This window comes from Panthera uncia, chromosome E1 (genome assembly GCF_023721935.1).
Source record: "Panthera uncia isolate 11264 chromosome E1, Puncia_PCG_1.0, whole genome shotgun sequence".
Lineage (NCBI taxonomy): Eukaryota > Metazoa > Chordata > Mammalia > Carnivora > Felidae > Panthera > Panthera uncia.
The window spans coordinates 57,343,031-57,358,862 of NC_064814.1; positions in this window are offsets into that span (position 1 = coordinate 57,343,031).

Here is a 15,832-nt window from a genome sequence, read left to right on the forward strand (position 1 = left end):
CCAGGGTCTCTATGCTCCCTGGGCCTGAGTGCTCCCTGGGCCTGTGTCTAACCTGGGCCTGTGTGCACCCTCGGCTTGCTCTGGCCCTTAGACTGGGAAAGGCCTAAGCCTTCTAGAAACACACTTGTGTCCTCTGCTCTAAGGGGATTGCCTCTCACTCCTCCCGCCCTCCCCCCAGCAAGGTGGAGCTTTGAGCTAGAAACTACAGAGATTAGACGATGACCCCGGAGTGTGTTCAGCTCACGGATGTCCTTAGACTAAACACTTACGTGCAGCAGGAGGGTGCGGGATTCGCTCCCGGGTAGGGCGTGTGCCACGTGCCGTGTGTAGGAACAGATCCGGGCGGTGACGAGCCGGTGGGAAGGGACCAAATCCTCAGCCACCTGGGGCTAAGCCGGGAGAATTAGCGAGGCCTTTGTGGCAGCCCAGGTAAGCCTGCACACAACGCGACGAATCCTCGGGTCAACCGGCCACTCGACTTCATCCCTCAAGGCTCTTTCTTCTTGACAACATTTTCTTTGGCCACCGGTGGGGGATAGATCGGCAGAAGTGAGTCTGTGGGCTTTTCTGAGGCTCCAGAGGCTGCACCCCGGAAGCAGCAGACTCGAAGGGCAGCGGGGCCACCAGGGGGCCTGTCTCTGGAGGGCGAGACTCTCCTGAGAGTGGAGGAAGTACGTGCCCCTCCGGGGGGGTCCCGGGCCCCCACGCTGGTCACTTTTGCTCAGATCACAGGACAGGGCCCAGTGGATTGTGGGCAGATGGAGAGGGTTCACCTTCTTTTTTTTTTTAATTTTTAAAATGCTTTATTTTTTGGACAGAGAGAGAGAGAGACTGAGAGCAAGCCAGGGAGGGGCAGAGAGAGAGGGAGAGAGAGGGAATCCCGAGCAGGCTCCGCGCTGTCAGCACAAGCCCGACGAGGGGACTCGATCTCACGAACCGTGAGACCGTGACCTGAGCCGAAATCGGGAGTCGGGCCTTTAACCGGCCAAGCTTCCCCCCCAACCCCCACCCCCTGGGGGGGTGGGTCCGCCTTCTCACGGAGGCGCGGCCCCGGAACAATCAGACCGTGGGGCACGGTTCCAGGCACGGAGCGGGCGCTCCGTCAAAGGGGCGTGATTTCCAGTTGTGCGGGAGCGTGCGGGGGGCGTGGGAAACGGGGATCCGGTTCGCAGCCCCCGGAATGGCTCAGTTAACGCTCCCTGAGAATCGGGAGGGGAAGGACCCCTGTTTCCACGGATGCGTCACTGGGGTTTACTCGAGTCTGCCTTGAACAGAGAGCGCCTCCGTTTGGCTGCCACCGTCGTGGACGCTCCTATGACACAAGGTGGGGGCGGAGGGAGGAGGGTTCCGATCAGGAACAAAAGGGGCATCTAGGGGAGCGAACCCGGGACCGGGAACCACGGTTTGGCAAACGCGTCCTGGAGAAAGGGGTTTCCTGCTGCCCGGCTCTCAATCCAGAGCTGGAGACACAGAGTGTCAGGGCCATCAATACACACGACCCAGGAGCCAACCCACGGAGCCACTTGGGGAAGCGACTGGACCTTGTGAGCTCCAGTACGATGCAGGGACCCCGATGTGGACCAGCGGCAAAAGGCCCCCAAGGCCGGGCGTCACTCAGTGTCAAAGGCGAGCTCCCCTCTTTGTGCAACTCCAGGACCCGGTCTCTGCACCCACTGGGATACGCGCCGAGGCCACAGAAGCCGCGGAAGGCCCTGCGTCTCTCCACCCTCCTTCCCGCGGACCCTTCCCGGGGGGTCTCTGCTTCCGGCCTCCACCCCTTGCCTCCACCGCCTTTCCCCTGCCTCTGTTCTCACCGCTTCAGCCCTGTCCCCCACGAGGGAGCCACAGAACTTTCTAGAATTTCGCCCCAGCCACGCCGCACCCTGGGTCAACCCCTGATACGGATTACTCTGCCGTGCGGCGCCCTGGGCCCTCTGACCGTGGCCCACCCTCTCCCGTGCCCTCTCCTGCCAGCCTTGTGTTCTCAGTGTCCCCAAGCCGCCTTCTTGGTGGCTTTGGTCAGGCCGCCCCTTCGGTCTAGACCGCCTTTCCCCCACTTGGTGGAGTCCTTGGAGTCCTCCTCGGCCGAAGTTTGCTTCAGATGCCACCTCCTGGAAGCCATCTCCCATCTGCCAGCACAGCTCCCGCTTTGGTGTCACATCAGCCACTTACTCCCCCTTACAGAGACCGCGTGCTTCCTGGCCCCCCGACCATGAGCTCCTTGAGAACGAGGGTTGTATCCGATTTCTGATTTCTTTCCCTATTCCCCTCCCCCTGCTGCCCCACCGGGTGCCCGGCGTGTGTTGGCTGCATAAGAAAAACTGGGAGGTTTGTAGAATTAATGGAGCCTGTAGGATGGGTGGACACAGGGGCTGCCCTGGGGACAGACGCCAGAAAGACAGAGGCAGAGAAAAGTCACCCCAGAGGCTGTGAAACGCTAAGAAGGGCCGAGCGGGGACATGAGCTCCTGGGGTCGTTGTGTCCCTCCACTGGAGGGACTGGCCAGTGTCAGCTGCTTTCAGACCCACCCCTCCCTCCTCCGGCTTCCCGGGCCCCTCACCACCGGTTTCTGTCTAGATCTGGCGGGAGGCCGGAGCACGAGAGGGAGGGAGACATCAGGCGTTTCCTCTGCTCTGGGCAGACGAGGACGTTGTCTGGCCGCAGCCGCACCTGCTGGTCGAGGTCCTGCCCGGCAGTCCCCGTGCGGGCCCTCGCTCCGGCTGGATGGCCCCGGCTCCTGGGGTTTGTAAACTGTCACCTCTCTGGGTCCCGCAGCCCCGGAGGGACACTGGCATCCTGCTATGGTTGCTGACTTTTGGGTTCCTCATGCTCCGCATTAAATTCCCTGTGTTTGAAATAGGGGAGCGCCTTGTTTTCCCAGCGGGCCCCTGGCCGCCACAGTCTGGGGATTGGAGCCCCTGAACGTCCAGTCCTGGACCAGCCTCTGTCCTTGCTTCTACTCACAGGGGTCCTTGATCACAGCATGCCTGCAAGCCGCCCGCGAATGGGTGTAAGAGCCCATGTGAGCGCCAGAGCTGTCCCTCGGTGTCATGGGGCGTAAGGCTCCCTTTGGGTGATTCTGGAGATCCGGACCCTCGGCCGGACCGATCCTCCCGTGCCCTGGGACAGAGGGTCTCGGATCCCGGCAGAGCGAGGTAGGGGCGGGTCCACGACCCCTGCGTCCAGGATGCGAGGGACCTGCTGAGCCTTGATGCTCGTGCTGGAGAACAGTGTTGGAAGCCCCTCCCAGGGTGGTAAGCTTCAGGAGTTCATTATGCCGAGAGAGGGTGCCAGTGAGAAACATAAAACCCTTTCTGGGAGGCCCCGCGGAACCCCGCGGTCCGTCCGGGTGGGTTATTAAGGGGAGTGAGTCTTCACTACACCATCCCTGCCCTGGAGCAGAGACGGTGTCGCTTTTGGAGCCAGAGGCTGGGCCGGGCGGACCCAAGGCTGGCCCCGTAGGTGTTCCCTGCTCTTTGTGGGGACGGCAGGAGGCGAAGGGCCTCTGGGAACCGCTGGAGGGGTTAGGGGTGTAGGGGCTCCATGGGCCGCTTGGGGGAGGGGTGCGGGCCACGTCGGGGGGGTCGCGGGCAGGGGGGACCGGTCGCTCCTCAGAAGCAAGAAATAAAGACGATGCCCCTTCAGTTCGACAAGACAGCACGACTTTCATGGAACAAGGACTCGGAGGACAGATGGGGGCCAGGGCAGTGGACAAGAGAGGCCTGGGGACCAGGAAAGGGGAGGACGTGTTCACAAGGGGTACTGCGGAGACTCGAGGGCTGAGTCGTGGGGAAAGGAGGGGGCAGGGGGTTGGGGGGGGCGCTCAAAGGCCCGGAGTGGGCGGGATAGCGGGGCCTGATGTGGCAGCTCAGTGGCCGGTGGTGGCCGGGAGGCAACAGGGCAGACGGCAGGGGTAAGTGGGGCAGGAGGTGCTCTGGGAGGCCCCACGCTGTCCCGGGGCCTTGGGGAACCGCCCCCCCGAGAGCAGTGGGGGGCCACTCGAGGAGTGTGGCCGAGGGGTGACATAGGTTGGTGGCTTGCAAGGACGGCCCGGTCTGCCAAGGGGAGGTGGGGTCGGGTGGGAGGGGGGCCCAGGTGGAGGCCAGGTGCTGTGCTGGGTGCTGCTTCCTCTGGGAATCTTGAGCCGGGGCGGGGGCTCCCTGGGACTCCCTGGGGCTGGGAGACGGGGCTCGGGGCACAGGAGAGGGCTGGCGGCTGTGACCTGTGCACCCACGTGGCCAGGCGCTCTGTCCTGGGCAGCCCAGGCGGCCGTGGCACCCTCACCACGCGGGGCCAGCACCCTGCAGGTGGGGGGCGGCGGTCTAACGGTCGCCGAGGAGCAGGGGGGTGGCTGCGGGTGTTTCGGGAAAGCATGTGAGGGAGGCATCTCTATATAGCCACCTTCCTTTATTAACTTAATGAGTTTGGCTGCTTTCCTGGAAATTCAAGTGCTGATTGGTGCCCTCACTGCTGCCTCTGAAGGGGTGTCATTAAACGAAGAATGTGTACAAACCACAACGGGATAAATAAAACTGCCGGGGACATTTCACAGCATCACCTGGGTGCCTCGAGGGCCTTCCGAGTGGCTGGGGGCCGTGGGAATTCGAGAAATTATCTGGGCAACCTGATCCCTGCAGGTAACAATGAGTAAGATTTGAAGGACTAATATTTTTTAAAGTAAAGTTGATTTATTTTGAGAGAGAGAGAAAGAGAGAGAGTGCGAGCAGGGGAGGGGCGGAGAGAGAGGAAGAATGAGAATCCCAGGCAGGCTCCTCCCTGCCGGTGCACTCAGAAGTCCCCCTCTCTGAAGTGGGTTTGGACCCGAGAGCTGGATGAGGGCCCCATGGGACAGCAAAGCCTTCGCAAATGAGGTCATAATTCGTGTGATGCCAGGTCCCCAGGAGCCACAGCTGCAGGGAGCCTGGGACAGAGGAACCACCTGCTCTCGGACCCTTGTCCCTAGGTAAGCCCGTAGCGGGGACAGTAGTTCTCGGCCGGTCGGACACAGAGGCTCAGAGACGTCAACATACTTGGCAAAGCCACCCAGCCGGACTGAACTCAGGTTGTCTCCTGCTGAACTTGGTCCCTCCCCTGGCACCCACTCCCCCTTGTCGAGGAGGAAGGTGTATATGGGGAGGGGGGATCCATGCAGAGTGAGCTCTGAGCTCAGCCCAGCCTGAGGATAGTGTCTGTGGTTCCCTCCACCCCCTCTTGGCTCCCATCCCAGGCAAGGATTCCACATGGCTGGGTGCTTTTATAACATTTTTATTTTTCAATTACATGCTCATTGTAACAAACCCAAACAACGCAGACGTGGATGTGGCAGGTGGGGAAAGGCCCCTCCCCCTCCTCCTGGTCTGAGCCCTTTTTCTTTGCTTGCGACACGTGCAGCAGCGGTTGGAGGGGCCAGCTCAGGGGCCAGGCTGCCAGGCTCCGTCCGGGCTCCAGCCCTCGCTAACCTCGCCTCCCTGGGAGATTTACGGGACCTTCCCTTCTTCTTCTGAAACACGGGATGAGGGTGTTCATCTCGTGAGGTTGCCGATTAAATATTTAGCTAAGTGCCTGACAAAAAATTAGTGTTCAATAAATCATTAGCTAGTTTTTATTACATGTGGCTTTTTGAAATAAAAAATGAGCGAGGCCCCCCGGGTGGCTCAGTCGGTTAAGCGTCCGGCTCTCGGTTTCGGCTCAGGTCGTGATCTCACGGTTTTGAGTTCAAGCCACGCATAGGGCTCCGTGCTGAGCCTGCTTGGGATTCTCTCTCCCCCTCTCTGTGCCCCTGCCTCTCTCACGCTGTGTCTGTCTCTCTCGAAATAAATAACTAAACCTTAATAAAGAATGAGTATTAACACTATACATAGTGTCCAACTTCCTTTTTCAATTTACAGTATGTTGTAGACATCTTTCCAAGTCTGTGCGTATGGTGCTTTTAAAAACGGTCGTGTAGAATTTCAGCTGTATGGAGGCCCTATAATTTATTCATTCAGATGCGGACAGACGTTTAGATGATTTCCACATTTTCCCCCCTCAAACAATGTGACAACATTGTGCTTTCGCAAGATATCAGTTCTAGAGGTGTGATCGGGGGATTTCGGTATATTTGAAGTTTGGTTATATGTTTTCACATTGTTGCCAAATCATGGGGCGAGTTACAGTCTCTCGGATGGTGTAATAAGAAAGTCTGCTCACTCAGCCTTGACCGACACTCAATTGATTCACCTGTAACTGCAGATTAAAGGAGCACTCAGCTAACGCTGTGCACGATCGAGATGTTTCTACAGGGGCGCCTGGGTGGCTCAGTCGGTTAAGCATCAGACTTCAGCTCAGGTCACGATCTCGCGGTTTGTGGGTTTGAGCCCCGCGTCGGGCTCTGTGCCGACAGCTCGGAGCCTGGAGCCTGCTTCCGATTCTGGGTCTCCCTCTCTCTCTGCCCCGTTCTCACACGCACACTCTCTCTCTGTTTCTCAAAAATAAATAAGCATTTAAAAAAAAATAAAACATTTCCCAGGAAAGAGATCCATTGGCTCAGGAGGGAGATGGTCATTCCTTGACCAGGGTCCTCAACTGGACCTTCCTAGAGTGGAGAAGGTTGGGCAGGAAGCATGGTCATTCGGGAGACGTTCACCCTTCATCGTGTGGCAGGAGACGCCTCATGAGGATGATTTTGGCTGCAAGGTGGACACCATCTGACCCAAACCGGCTTACGCCGCGAGCAAATGGGTCGGCTCACGTGATGTGGAGTCCACTGGCTTCAGGTCTGGCTTTCTGCAGCGGCCCAGGGTGCGTTTCTCCCGCCTTGACCTCATCTGTGCTCTCCTCGTGCTTTGTCTTTGTCTCTAGACCCGCTTTGCTTACGGAGGCAAAAAGAGGAAGCAGTTTCTGGCTTCGCATCCACACATTGTAAAACCCAGAGGAAGAGAAGGCTTCTGGCAAACATTTCATAAAGACAGGAAGCTTTATTCTCAGGGTCTTCCAGCAACCCCCCCGCCCTCGTATGCTTCAGAGGCTGCAGTTGGGTGACAGTTGGGTGACGTGTCCCTTCCCGAGCAAGTTGATGGCCCGGAGTCCCTGTTGCTGGTTGGGTCCCCCCCCCCCCCCCCCCCCCCCCCCCCATCACCCAGCCCAGGGGCAACGAGGTTGGGAAAGGCCTAGTTGAATTAGAGCCCACCCAGAACACCCCAGTGCCGTGCGGTCGGGAGGGGGTGTTTCCGTTGTAAGAAACCGCCTAAAACATCATCTATTTATTTCGTTCACGATTTGTGGGTCAGCGACTTGGGCTGTGCTCAGCAGGATGGCTGTTGTCTTGGGTCTTTGTCAGCCGATGGGACGAACCAGGGTCGCGGGGTTTATGGCGTCTTTGCTGAGGTGGCCGGGATGATGGGGGACCCTCCCCTCCCACAGGCTACCCTGGGCCGGCTGCTCGGCCGTGTCGGGTTCCAAGGACGGAGAGAGAGGACACTTTCCAAGTGTCTTTCTTGCCTCACCGTTGCTACCCTCCCAGGGGCCAGATCTCAAGTCTCACGGCCAGCTCAGAATCAGGTGCAGGGCGGGGAGAGGGGAGGTGACTCAGCGGAGGGACCTGGAGAAGCAGAGTGGACACATTTGGAGCCATATATGCAGCAAGGGAGACAGCGAGGGCATCTGGGGGCGGGAGCCGGCCAGTTTCTAGAGTAAAGACAAACAGAAGGGCTTCGTCCAGGGAAAGTGCAGGCTGTAGGTGCCCGTCATTGCCATACAGCAGGGCCTGAGTAGGACTTACTGGAGGGAATGTTCCGTCAGGAGGAGGGCTAACGGAGGAAGGGTTTGCATTGAGGGAGACTTAGTGTCTGTGCAACTTTTTTTTTTAATTAAAAAAAAATTTTAAATGTTTATTTTTGAGAGAGCATGAGAGAGAGAGAGACAGAGCGTGAGCAGGGGAGGGGCAGAGAGAGAGGGAGACACAGAATCTGAAACAGGCTCCAGGCTCTGAGCTGTCAGCACAGAGCCCGACACGGGGCTCAAACTTAACGGGCTGTGAGATCATGACCTGAGCCAAAGTCGGATGCTCAACCGACTGAGCCACCCAGGCGCCCCTGATACCTGTGCAACTTTTCAACAGTTGCCAGCCAGGCTCTGGACAGGCATGTGGTATATATGAATCGTCTCGCTGAATCCTTCCAGTTGAGGGGAAGAAACCGGCTCCGAGAGGTTAAGCAACTCACCCAAAGTCACACAGTGAGTCAGTGCGGACCTGAGCTCAGTTCTCTCCGGCCTGAAGGACCCGGGATTTGGCTGAGGCAGGACGGCAGGGAGGGAGCGGGGCGGACGAGATACAGTGAGAGGATTTGTAACATCCGGTCACCTCCCCGTGGGGCCCCGAGGAAGAGGCGTCCTGCCCGCACAGAGTCTGACTTTGCAGCATCTGGTAGGGTGAGGACACCAGGGGGGGTCCGGAAGGGGGTGTGCTGCGTGCCCTTGGGACTTGGCCATCGGGGTAAGAAATCCAGAGGTGGTCTCCCCGCAGGAGGGGCCCGGGAGGCCCCCACCTGCCCGATCTGGGAGGAGAGTGGCCGTGAGGGTGGATAAAACGTGCTCCCTGCTTCTCACGCCAACGACGGGGCCGCAGCGCTGGGCCAGCCGGGCGGCCGGGAGCCGAGCGGGCAGCGGGGCCTCGCCCGGATCAGACACCTCCCACACGCACCTTCTCCTCCCCGAAGCCATCAATCACCGCCTTGGTCCCCGTGGCATCTGCTGACGATTTATTACTACACGGGTAATATCACCTGTTCATACTCGCAACATTTTTCATCCCGGTTGCGTTAATCACCAGCGACGCGCAAGCAGGCGGCCTCGCCGTGCGCCCCGAGCGGGACCGGCCACCTTGCTCTGCTTCTGCACGCGGCCTTCACTTACCGCCGCGCCTCTCGGTGAGTCCCACGAACCCACGGAAACGCCTGGAAACTCTGGGCCCGCGGCGTCTTCCTGCTCGACGCGGGTTCCGACGTTTCCTCGGGGTCCCTCCCGCCACTAGGTGTTTCCCTGATGTTCAAGAAACAGTGGTGTCCTGGCCACGGCCGGTGGGGTGCGGCGGGGGGGGGAGGGGTGGCTCTCGGTCATCACAGTCAGTAGGGGGCCAGAATGCAGCAGGGAGGGTGGCAGGGCCAGGCCGAGCACAGCTCCCCAAACTGGTGCCTTCTGCGTCACTTAGGGAAGTAAAATAATAACAGGTGACGGGCCGTTCCAAAGTGCCTGCGATCAGTATTCCCGTTTTACAGATGGGGAAACCGAGGCACAGACGGCTAAGTGGCTTGTGACTTGCCCTGTGTCGTACGGCTGATACGGGCTGCAGTTGGGATTCAGACCCCGGGTGGCGGTGAGCGGGGGCGGGGGGGGGGGTCTGCACTCCTACCCACACGGCTTTGCAGCTTTTCTGGGGCACGAGGCCCGTCTGTGTTCTTGCGTTGAAGGTGATGGTTCGGGAGAGGCTTGAGTGAAGCAGTGAATGAGGACCGTGCGTTTTGTCCACACCACACGATGGGACCTCCCCTCCTGTTCCCCAGTGGGACCCCCCCCCCCAGCTCTGTCCACGGGAGGGATCCTGGCAGAGGTGACACCCTGGGAATTGTGTGTGCACGTGTCTGTACATGAGCGTGCATGCACCCCCTACGGTGTGTGTGCATGTGTGGGTGCATGTGTCTGCGCCCTGCAATCACACGGGGACCAGGCCCGGATCAGAACCCTCGAAACCCACCCAGGGGCGCCTTCCCGAGCCAGGCTCGGGCACAGAGAGGTAACACGGGCCCCTGACAGGAACCATTAATTTGCTCTTTTCTCCCTGGGGCTGGAGTAAAATGCAGCTTGTTTTCCAATTTTACACAATGAGAAGAAGTGTATCGATTTTTCCTCCCTTCTGATTGTGCACATTAGAGGCTTATTTCTGAGCAATTGACACCCGTGTCCTTCCTCTTCCTGCACAAACGTGTTTTTCGGGCTGCTTGTTCCTCGGAGACGCGGTCCCGGGCGGAGCCAGGCGATCCTGTTGGTGGGTCTGTGCTCCCCTGCGCGGAGACGATCCCTCAGGGAGCGAGCTCAGCCCCCGGGGGTGGGGGGCGCCTTTCCTGGTTCGTTTCTGCGCCCGTGAACCTGTCCAGAAATTGTGCTGAGAGCCGGTGACGTGCGCACAGAGCCCGGGGGAGGGGAGCGGCGGGGCGGCGGGGGTCCTCGCTTGTGGGACAGTCAGTCCGGGGCTGACACGTGGGCGGGGAGGAGGCGGGAAGGAAGGTGGGGGCTGAGGAAGAGGAGGAGAAGAGGGGGGGCAGGGAGGCGGGCAGGTTTCACGCCACCCTCCCCCACCCTCCCCCGCTCCAGGCAGGAGGTCCTCAGCCGGCCCGGGGTGAGGCAAAAACGCCGGCTGCCTCCCCACTATCCATCCTCCTCTTTGCCCTCACGGAACCCCAACTTTATCCCACGTGTTGGCGACAGAAGTGGTTGGGTAGAGCTTCCGAGAAAGCTGTCCCTTTCCCCTTTTCTCTCTCCTCTGCCTGGTTTCTGCCTGGAACACAGACGTAATGGCTAGATCTCCAGCAGTCATCTTGGGTCTTGAGGATGGAGGCTGTGCTCTGCGGAGGGTGGGGCGGAAAGACGGAACATCAGCTCCTAATTACCACGGAAAACTTCCCACTGCCTATCTTGGGGCTTCTCTCATATGAGAAAGAAAGACGTTGTCATTTCCAGCTTCCTCCACTAGTTTCTGAAGGCAACTCCGCGTATACGAGGCCGTATAGTCGCAGCTCCTCCCCGCAAGGGCCAGGTGTCTGGGGGCTGGGTGGGCCTCACACAAGTAATCTAACCAATCTTTTATTTTTTTAAATGTATTATTATTGTTTTTAATGTTTATTTATTTTTGAGAGACACAGAGAGACAGAGCAGGGGGAGGGGCAGAGAGAGAGGGAGACGCAGACTCCGAAGCAGGCTCTGGGCTCTGAGCTGTGAGCACAGAGCCCGACGCGGGGCCCGAATCCACGGACCGTGAGATCATGACCTCAGCCGCAGTCGGACGCCTCACCGACGGAGAGCCCCCCAGGCGCCCCTCAACCAATCTTCTAAAATTCCATCACCGCCACCCGAGTACGCCCTGGGATTTCCAGCTGGATCCGAGGTGAGAGCAGCACATCATAACGTTGCACCCACTTGCTCTTAATTTAGGGCTTGTGGGCACCTCCCGAAAGTGGGGGTCGTGAGGTGAGCCGAGGGAGAAATACAGGGTCACGAGGCCGACGCCAGGGCCCAGGTCCCCAAGGATGTTTCCCCAGAGACTCCCCCAGCGCAGGTGTCCAGAGGGGACCGTCCCGGGCTGAGACGCCAGCAGGGCCCTCCCAGGCCGGTAGCACCTGTTTGCCCGGACCCACCGTCAGGGCCACATTGGTTCTGAACGGCGGGGGGCTGTGCCCTGACGTTCGCTATTTTGCGTGTCTCGCTTGCCTGGCGAGAGCCTTTCACACCCGACAGCCTCCTCCCTCGATGAGGTGCCACATCACCCCGGGCCCACCCCAGGACCTTGGCGCGCGCCAGAGTTCGCCGTATGCTCGCAGAAGTGAGTTATTCTACGCCCGTGCAGCTCTTCGAGATACCGAAGGAGGAGGCAGTGGCCTGTGTGTGCGCACTGAGCGGCCGCAGAGGCCCTCGCTCCCGTGAATAATTCCGGCTCTTTCTGTTGCTTTCCTGGGTGTCCTGCTTGGTTGTCCTTTGATCAGTACAGACACGCTTCGAGTGGGAATTAATGATATCCCCCTGTTAGACACCTTCCTCTCTGTGGTGCTAAAAATGATGAACCCGTTTTTTCCAAACACAGACCACAACGTTCTGTAACGATGTGGCGTTTTTCACGTGGCTCTTGGCCTTCCGACATGGTGCCAGCCCCTGGGCCTTTGCACATCCGCTCCCTCCCTAGCAGCTACCTGGGTACAGCATTGCTAGCGGCTCTGGGCCTCCCCTCCGCGGCGCCTGGCTTCCCCCGTGCTCAGACTGTGACCTCCCCGCTTTGGGCTGGTCACTGGAGCTCTCAACCACCCGGAGCCCGGCCAGGGGTGGGTCCAGAGGCCCCTACTGCCTGTTTCCCTCCCAGGGGAAGGTCTGTCCCTCCCAGTCCGGAGCTGTCCCCTCACTCAGGAGCAGGGCGGCCCCGGGCACTGTTCCCCAGGAGACAGTGAAAGCTGGAAACTTCCTGCATCTGTGAGAGCTCAGGGCATTCCTGGAGCCGTCCCATCTGGGAGGCACACGTGTCCCCTCCTCTCCGACAACAAGGACAGCACACATCAGCCACTTCTTTTAAAAATCATTCAATTTATGTTTACGTATTTTATTTTATTAAAAAAATTTTTAAATGTTTATTTATTTATTTTTTTTGAGAGAGAGAGAGAGAGACAGAGCATGAGTGGGGGATGGGCAGAGAGAGAGGGAGACACAGAATCCAAAGCAGGCTCCAGGCTCTGAGCTGTCAGCACAGAGCCCGACGTGGGGCTCGAACTCACGAACTGTGAGATCATGACCTGAGCCGAAGTCGGACGCTCAACCGACTGAGCCCCCCCGGGCACCCCTCTCCCTCTCTCTTTAAGAGGATCATTAGGGTTTTTTTCTGGCTCAGACGCTGTCCCGCTGTGGCCTGGGTCGTCCTGGGTACGAACTTGAAGGCAAATCATTAGCTGAGCCGGTCCTGGAAGGACAGGCAAGGAGGACAGGGCGTGAGGCTGAAAGACGGGTTGATGCCTGGGGCATTGCTTCTGGAGACATCGTTTATTTATTGGGGAGTCCGTGTGAAATCACGGGCTGTCACACAGGCGAAGAGGGGACCTCAGCTTCCCGGAGGTCCTTGGGAACCAAACGTGTCATTGGACATCGGTGGGGGGAAATTGAGAGTGAAGGGTCTGCTGTTTCCGCGTCTCTGATGCCCCCCTGTTCCCGATCGGCCCCCTCCCCGGGGTCCTGTACAATTTGTAGGACTACATGCTTCATTTCCAGATGTGACTGTCACAGTCCTCTCGCCGAACCCCACCCTGAGGAGCAGCGGGGAAGAGGGTTTGGGGGCTTTGCACAGGGTGACTATTCGCCGTTTCCTGGGCCTTCATGAGCCGAGTCCCCCGGCGGACCCCCAGCGTCCGCCCCTGCGGGCTCCCGGACCCAGGGTGGGCTCCCTGGTCGGCTGGGACTCGCTCCTTCTCGCCCTGGGAGCCCTGTGACTCCAGCCTTGATCCGCACAGCACAGCCCCCACCCCCTGGCCTTGTCCCTTCCTGCCTGACCAACGTGTCAGCCTTCCTGGGGGGCTCCTTGCCTCCAGGCCACCAGCTGGGGCCACGTTTCCAAGACACAAGTCTGGCCCTGTCTCTCTCTTTCTTAAAATGCTCCTGTGGGTCCCCGCTGCCCACACGGTAAATGTGAGCTCTTGGTTGTGGCACAGAAGGGCCCGGAGTTTCTTTTCCGTTGCCCTGGTAATGACTTTCCCCCCCTCCGCCACCCCAGCCCTGCAGAGGGGTCTCCTGGCTCTGCCCGGGGCCGTGACCGGGGCGAGGGAACACCGGGCTGCATGCAAAATCTAAGAGGTGCCTCCAAACCCAGGGACCAAGATACACCATATTTTAAAACACCAAGGGCGCCTGGGTGGCTCAGTCGGCTGAGCGTCCTGCTCTTGGTGTCGGCTCAGGTCGTGATCTCACGGCTTCGTGAGTTCGAGCCCCGCGTCAGGCTCTGTGCTGACAGCGCGGAGCCTGCTTGGGATTCTCTCTCTCCCTCTCTCCCTCTCTCTCTCCGCCTCTCCTCCGCTCGTGTGCACGCCAGCTCTCTTTCAAAATAAATAAACTTAAAAAAAAAACAAAAAACGAATGCAAACAAAAAGTTCACGGCGAACAAGAACGTTAGCGTTTTACATATTTTGGGATCTACCGATTCTCGTGCCGATTTTCTGAGCCGGAAAACGCGAGATCGTGCACGTGTGGTTTGATGTGTTTTTGTCCCCAAAGCGTTCGCTTAAATATTGAAAAATAAAGGAGCAGGTGTATTAACACTCGTGGTATTATTTAAAGTTTAAATATTTTATTTTTACTCAAACCAGAGTTTATTATAATTTCACTTTCTGGCTGTCGTGGAAGAGGGTGTATCAGGGACATTCCCCAAACCTGGGGGAGGGAAAGGAGATTTATTTTAAATGTTTATTTATTTTTCAGAGGGGGAGGGAGAGAGAGGGGCAGAGAGGGAGACACAGAATTGGAAGCAGGCTCCAGGCTCCGAGCTGTCAGCAGAGCCCGACGTGGGGCTAGAACCCGTGAGCCGTGAGATCATGACCTGAGCCAAAGTCGGGGACACTTAACCGACTGAGCCCTCCAGGCGCCCCAGGAAGGCAGATTTTGTGTCAGCCTCCCTGCACTCACTGGGCATGGGCACAATGATGTCCTTCCTCCCCGGGGACACCCCTGTCTGGTCCATGCAGTCTGGGGGCAGAGGTTCTCAAACTGGGCCTCCTGGTCCACACCGGGGTCACCCCCCACCCTCGACTGGTCCAGAGCGAGCACCCCCTTCTCTGCCTCCCTCGACTCCTGCTTCCCTCCAGCACCTTCCTGACCACACAGCTCTGTCCACCCGCATTTATCCTCTGTCTCCACTGCTGGCCTGTGAGCGGCCCGAGGGCGGTAACCACAGGGCACCTGCAGGAAACCGAGGCTTCACCAGTAAGGGGCTGTGACGACCCGGGCCCGGCTGCGGGCTCGCTCTGCTGCGAAGGAGGCGGAAGACGAGGTTTCTGCCGCTCGGAGGTCAGCAAGCATAGGCTTCCAGGAGGGATGGTGACCCCGGCTCCAGGCCAGGCTGGAATTCAGTCCCCCAGTGGGCGGGCGAGGGGGGCGTAGGGGCCAGGGAGGTCCCGCCATTCTGCAAAGGCCCTTGGAGTTTCTTGGATGCTGAGGCCAGCTGGTCTGGGGGTGGCCACACCCAGGCAGCTCCTGGGTATGGCCAGAGCCCTCCTTCTGGGCATCATGATGGCCAACGACAGGGGCATCGACTGATTCTCCCGCCAGCCTCCTTCCAGGACCTCCGGGGCCGCTGTGCCCCCTCCTTCCCTGTATCAGGCAGGTTCCAACAGAGAAGCAGAAGGCGTGTGCGTTCTACCGCGAGGAACCCGTGTGTGCTCTTCCCCGGGCCGAAGCGGGTGTGCGCGGGTCGACTTTCTTCTTCCTCAGGAAAGCCTCAGTCCTGCTCTGAAGGGCCTTCACCTGATTGAATCAGGCCCACCCAGAGGATCCACAATAATTTTTTTTTTAAGTTTATTTATTTATTGAGAGAGCACAAGCCAGGGAGGGGAAGAGAGAGAGAGAGAGAGAGAGAGTCCCAAGCAGGCTCCGCACTGTCAGCATGGAGCCAGATGCAGGACTCAAACCCAGGAACCATGAGATCATGACCTGAGCTGAAACCGAGTTGGATGCTTAACCGATTGAGGCACCTCGGCGCCCCCAGAGTAATCTTTTTTATTTAAAGTCAATGGATTAGGGGCACCTGGGTGGCTCAGTCGGTTGAGCGTCTGACTTTGGCTCAGGTCGTGATCTCGCAGACTGTGAGTTCGAGCCCCGCGTCGGGCTCTGTGCTGACAGCTCGGAGCCTGGAGCCTGTTTCAGATTCTGTGTCCCCCTCTCTCTCTGTCCCTCCCCCATCCATGCTCTGTCTCTCTCTGTCTCAAAAATAAATAAAATGTTAAAAAAAATTAAGTCAATGGATTAGAGAGGAAATACATAAATAAGTAAACCAGAAGCTAAAAAGCTTGTTAAGGCAGCACTTGCCCCTCCACGTTGGGGCGTTGAATCCTCAGTGTTC